Source organism: Pollicipes pollicipes, unplaced genomic scaffold (assembly GCF_011947565.3).
Source record: "Pollicipes pollicipes isolate AB1234 unplaced genomic scaffold, Ppol_2.1 Scaffold_3087;HRSCAF=3621_pilon_pilon_pilon, whole genome shotgun sequence".
Taxonomy (NCBI): Eukaryota; Metazoa; Arthropoda; class Thecostraca; order Pollicipedomorpha; family Pollicipedidae; genus Pollicipes; species Pollicipes pollicipes.
In genome coordinates, this window is record NW_023596225.1 from 9525383 (window position 1) to 9532269 (window position 6887).

Here is a 6887-nt window from a genome sequence, read left to right on the forward strand (position 1 = left end):
ACTCCGGCGGGCCTGAGTCGGTTCAGTGCTCGCTTTCTTGCCATGTCTGAGATGGTTTGCGGTCAGCGGCAGCGGCCGCTCAGTCAGAAGAGGTCAGAGGGCGGGACGGAGCGTACCGAGCATTGCGGCAATGTAAAGTTTTGCTAGAGAACCATGCAGTTTTACTGGACATACGAGATCGGGTGACGAGACCAGTGTTGACACCACAAACACTGCATGACGTGAACTCTGCTCCCAGAAATCCATTTTGTAAAATGTTCTGGCTAAATTTACTTTCGAAATATTAGATAAACGTAAGTGTACTTCCGGCAGCGGCAACTCTGTTTCAGTTGCTGTAAGCCACGCAGTTTTTAAGCCGCTACAAACAAGAAGCCAACAGTAGTAAACAGACACGTATAACTCGCTTCAAGCGCCATGCGGTTTAGGCTGATGAGTACTTCGTTTTTCATCACGGAGTGGCGTTAAGCGTTGTGCGCCACAGTATACTGCTGGAGCTTAATGTTCGGCGCGCTTACCTTGAGCGGCTCCGTCGTACTTGTTCACAAAGTACGCCAAACATTGATTTACTTTTATGAATAACCATGCTTGAAGAACACCTTGGCGACTTGATATTGCAGACACTCCAAAATGCACCTGAGCCCAGTGCCATTAAAATACTATATAAACCAGACAACGGTTTCCAAAAAAATGCTGTGAGCGTATCGTCTGTTCTGCTGGCACCATGCTGGTGCACAGCTGCGTCCGCTCTCTGGGCGCGCCTCTGCGCTCGGCCCGCTCCTTAGCAATGAGAATCCATAAAGCAACTGGGAGTTCGGGTTGGCCAACCCAAGTCCTCTTGGGCCCAGACTGTCGGGGCAAGGGTGAGATGACCGGAACAAACGTTTCCAAAATTATGAGATGGGCAAACAGGATGTACATGGGCTGCAGTTGAAATGGCCACGACTAGGGTTCGGCTCAGTTTGGCCTTCAGCGGGCGGTCAACTGTGGATGAGGCAATAATTGAACATGCATTGGAAGCGCATCAATCAGAGCGCCAGTTTAATGAATCACTCAATCACTGCAACTTTCGGACGGCTACGATATCGGCATAATGCTGATTCTGGCACCCCATGGCAGGGCAGATAATCAGGATCTTGGCATCGCCACTGCCAATACGACCCTCCCAACCGGCGGGTACGTCACGTAATTACTGTGTCCACACACGACATTTGATAGCCTGAGGATGTAAACACGCATAGGCATTTGAATGTTGCGGTGAGGTGGCCATGGCTGGGATGGCAAGCAGAGCTGGCTGGAGTAGATAACATGGTTGAAAAACCGGGGCCAATGCTGTCAGGTTGAGTCCATTGAACGGCTTCATGCAATACAAATAGGTAGGCAGCGTCAGAGTGGTCCATTAAGACTTTGCAGGCCAATAATAATTATTTTGCTATTTTCTCTGCTTCCAAAACTGTGGCTGATTGCATTCTGAGAGTTGACTCAAGAGCTGAACGGATTTTGAGAAAACTACCATCGATATCAATGCAAACTGATTTGTAAGTTACAATTCAATCTTCATGGCTCTGGAACAATGTAACTGGATCACGATGTTAGCTGGAATTTGTAAGATTATTTATCGCGCTTCAGCGTATCAAAACATTCTTGAACAGTATGAAAGTCTACTGAGAGGAGCGCAGCCGGAGTCTTGGCAAAGGGGGGGGGGGAGTAGCATTGACAAAAGGTCACCTGATGGCCAAAGCTCCCCCCCCAAAAAAAAGTCACCGGACATTGCCCACTTTAGTTTGAGGATATCACTTTCATTGCCTTATTTTTATTCTTATCGTATTTAACCGAGCCAGAGCCAGAGCCAGAGCCAGAGAACAAGAGCCAGAAGCTTCCGAGGGCGTCAATAGTGTAGTGGTTAACGGGTTTGCGTTAACTACCGCACGCCTGGGAAGCCAGAGTTACCAGGTTCGATTCTCCGCGGTGCCCGTCCTTCCCGCCAGGGTGAGAGGTAGCCTCAGCAGCTGAGTGCGTCGCAAAGCTTCAGTGCCCCCCCCCCCCCTCCAGGAGCTCCCTGAAAATCCAATTCTGGTGTTAGCTGAAGGAGCGAGCGTTAAATGACTGCCTGCAATAATTCGTCGACGCTATTCATTTAGCAATGGCCAAGGGAGTTCTTTCTGAACCGATGGAACTCACAGTCTCTGCCATTTTTTCCGAATTTGTGCTTAGAATGACCAGCCCACGTTAGCGTGGGAATATCCTACTTTCATTCAGAATCATAATTTGAGTCCGGGATCCGGATCCTGATATCAAGATCCCAGCCTACGGTAATGGCGATCCGTGCCTACAAGGGTGGATCCAGCATAAGATCACGGAAGGAAGCGTACGATGAAGTATGGCGTCTTACTACGACTTTGAACCACGACATCCCAATACCGTGCCAGCTTCCCAAAAGCCAAGCATACCGATTTTTTTTTTAATGTCTCGGGACAGGCCCAGGCCATCGTGGAACTGGCGTCTCTTGGATCCGCCTTTGGTTCTCCTGCACCTGTTACTCGTACGCCAAGACACGGCGCGCCGTTCAGCTCGCAGCGACAAAGGCAGCGTGCATTGCAGAGCACGAACAACCACACACTTGTCGCAGTTGCTTCCTACTTTGGTTGAATGCCGGCTGCTTGGACGTGCTAGTCGGCCAACCAATGCCGAGCCCGCGCGGCGACGGTGTCACGATGTTAGTGCTTCGGCAAATATATTGCCGGCAGGAGTGCTACGACACTAGTTCTACGCGACGTTACTTCGGCAAAACTAATGCAGACTCACTACCTACACCCAACATTACTTCTGCATCAAATACTTAAATACGATGTGAGTGCTACTCGCCAACTTGAGTGCTTCAAAGTACACATACCCAGGATTTACCTTTTGCACAAGCTTATGCAGTCTTTAGTTGCATGAGATGTTGCTTCTAATAGAAAAACTCATGCACGTGAGTGCACACAACATAAATTTTACTGCAAAAACATACACCCGCTATTGCTCTAAAGCAAATGTTCCTACATTCCTAACTCATTACTTTACTTTTCTTATAGTCTTACCAGTCTTACTTCAATAGGCGTAGGGAACGTTTCAAAAAGTAGGGGACCAAGCTCAGGGTGTGCTTCAGGAACTTTTTCTAGAAAACAAGCCTGACGACCGGCGGGGGGGGGGGGATAGAGATGGAGGTTGTTATCGCTCTTTTTTAAATGTCATGGCTGCTATGCTAGATATGCATCCAGAGCTGTTTCTCACTGGTGTACAATCTTGTCTATTTGACTCATCTATGTCATTCGGGAAATGAGGCTGTTCAGATTCCGAAGATTATTCGCCCATTTTAGCATTGTCTCTCCTGAGGATGCGAAATTCCACGAGCGGGAAGGCATTTTGGGTCATTGAGGAGGCATCTGTCTCCACAGGGTAGATGCTAAAATACGGCCTGGGCATAGGCTGGTGAGAGTTTTGAAAGTGAATCGATGGCTCACAGTGCGACAGATTTGTCATGCGCTTTCGTTTCGCTGGCTTCTCTTCAAGAGATAAAGCCTGTCTGTAAGTCCTGTTTAAGTGGAAACTAATTCGGAAGTTTGCAACTGCCAAAAACAATGTGGCAAAAGCCATAAAACTGGAGATTTTCCTTGAAAAAACAAAGTCACTGAATGAGGGACCTTCTGTCATATATTCCTTATATGGGCTCTGCTCCGGTCCGCCATCGGCGGCTAATGTCCTGGCCCGGCTGGGAGCTTCTGCATCAGGCATTACTACTAATTGGTGCGTAAAACATGTGTTGTCACCTGCAACTGTATCTCTTTCCGAATTATCCTCCCCTACACCACACTACCCGAGCAAAAACTTCCGGGAAGCTGCCTGCCTTAGGAATGAATTGGTCCAACGGATATTTCATTGTCCCATTATTCAACATAGACGACCTTGATCTCCTTTTGTGTGTAGGCAGGGGCGTGCCCAGTCTTGCCAAGTGGGAACACAGGGCTGACGAAAGCCCCTCTTATGGCGACCCCCCCAAAAAAATCCCCAGATATTATATATATATATATATATATATATATATATATATATATATATATATATATATACATATATATAATAGCTGGCCATACATAAGTTTCCCAAAATGCTGGTCTATCCGCCTTAATTGGGCTAAGAAAATTCACTGAAAATTGAGTTTAGGGTCAGCCGTGCACGATTTTTTGAGCGCCGGAAAAGAACATCGCGTGTTTTTGATCTGCTGATTTTACCTGCTTACTTGTCATTTTTAAAGGTCAACATTTAGTCACATACAAACCCATTAAAACATGTCGTCAATTTTGTAAGGGCCCAGAGCGCTACTATGTGCGTGCGCCCCTGTCCCTACCCTACGTGCGTGCGCCCCTGTCCCTACCCTACGTGCGTGCGCCCCTGTCCCTACCCTACGTGCGTGCGCCCCTGTCCCTACCCTACGTGCGTGCGCCCCTGTCCCTACCCTACGTGCGTGCGCCCCTGTCCCTACCCTACGTGCGTGCGCCCCTGTCCCTACCCTACGTGCGTGCGCCCCTGTCCCTACCCTACGTGCGTGCGCCCCTGTCCCTACCCTACGTGCGTGCGCCCCTGTCCCTACCCTACGTGCGTGCGCCCCTGTCCCTACCCTACGTGCGTGCGCCCCTGTCCCTACCCTACGTGCGTGCGCCCCTGTCCCTACCCTACGTGCGTGCGCCCCTGTCCCTACCCTACGTGCGTGCGCCCCTGTCCCTACCCTACGTGCCAATGCGCGAATGATGGATCAGTAGGCGGTGTCATCTCAGCACCGTCTGGCGGTTGATCACTTAGACATGATACGCTGACCTCGCCCGTGTCCGTGACGGGGAGCATATCGTGCGACGGCTGCTCGGCATATCCAAAGTCCATGTGCCACACTCCTAGTGAGCAGGCAGAATAACTCAGACAGCGATGGACCGACTGAGCAAATTACATTTGTATCATATATATATATATATATATATATATATATATAATGCATAATATTCAGAACGCCTTATCATCACAGACCGCGAAATTAGTCAAATAGAGGAAATTGTGCGATAAGAACAATTATGATCAACTGTGCGCCATTTAGCCCGTGATCGGCCGGGGTCTGAGACAACCGCGCCCAGCCGAGGGAAGTTGACTCACTCTTCCCTGGGATCTCCAGCTTCCATACGTCGTATGAGAAAATCAAATACACGGTTTTAAAGGCCTCGTTGAATCATAAAAAATGCTCCCCAAATTGTTGACTATAGGCCAAATGTCGAGTCATATCAGGTCACCATTCAAAATTGGTCTGCCAGTAACTTATGAGAACGATGCATTTCTTCACAGTGTGCTTCCAAGTTTATTTTATCAGGTGAAGCTGTGGAGCAAAAGTATTCTAGACGCAATAATGCCAGTTTAGGGTGACCTTGAGGTCATCTGAGGTCAACTTAAGCCGAATTCATAAGCCATCCAAGTGAAAATTGGAGTGCTAACCCTGTCCACGTTACCAATGCAATACTTGTTTGTGTTCAGAAATAGTGTGCTGTGCATCTACAGGTACTCAAGATCGCGCAGCTTTTGTCCACATTATGCATAATCCCTTCGGCGCTTGACCATGTATTTGCAATAAACTGAGAACAGGCACGTCGACGCATGAAATTATGTGCCATCGCCTTCACAAACGTATAAGAAGGTTGTTACACGCATCACACCCGTACATTTGGCCTCTCCGCTACTGGTAACATAGGTCATTGGCCCTAGATGACCTCATATGACCTTGCATAACCTATTGTGACCTCATTATGCATTACAAGTATATCTCAACTTCTTTTCAGCGGAGTAGTCGAATTCTGGGTCTGAACCTACCTTATTAAATTGCCTATTTTTAGCCAGAATGCGTTTTGCAGAAGGTACTCATACAGTTAGGGTATGACCTGGGCGAAGGTCGTGTACGCTGCGGTCATTTGATGGTTGTGCATGCAAGTCAGCCTTCTTTCCTCCTACGCAACACCAAAAGCATATAGAACACATACAAACTTGCACTAGTTTCGGAAAACTAATAGAAATTTGCCTGATTTCAGGCCAATGAACTCACATTTTCCAAAAATATAGAATATGCAAACTGTAGGTACTGTCACGTTCTATTGCTACACAAAGTTTGAACAGTGAAAAATGCACCACAAAAGTTATGCATGGTCCAAAGTTTTTTTGAAGTTGACCTCTTTGACCTGACCTAGGTCACTGATGCTCGTGGATCAAAGCTTAAATTTTTACAAAAGATGCCAAAATTCGCATTGCTGCAAGTGTTTGTTTTTCTACCTGTGCTTGAAAAACCATAGAGGGAAGTCAACTCCCTCCGCCCGCGCGCGGGTTAATATAGCTTAGACATTTAAAAGCCGAAATGAGCAGCGAGCCTACGTTATCTTTTGGATGTGTTTGCGTGTGTTTTAAAAAGGAAAACCTTAAAGGCCGTAGATGGGTTTAGGCCGAATGTTCGTTGTCTGATCTGGCCCGCTCTAGATGTCTACAACTTAATCCTTGGCGTGTGACTGACCAGCCTTGTTCTCATCACGCTTAGCATCCGAGACACTTAGCATGAGCGAACCCGACTGACTTCGACCCAACCATCACGTTTTTGTTCTTGTTCTTAAGTCCTCATTTTCATCAGATCACATTTAGTTCAAAAGACACGGCCACAGGAAAATGCTCTCGATTATGAGTCATGAGCATGCACCTCGACTTTCACGCATGGGTGGAAAATATCGGAAAACGTCGGTTTAGCCAAGAGCATGAGCGGAGCCAGTTTCAAATGAGAAACGTAGAACATTAACTACATTTCAAGCAAAGTTAGAGTGCCTGCTGCCATGCTT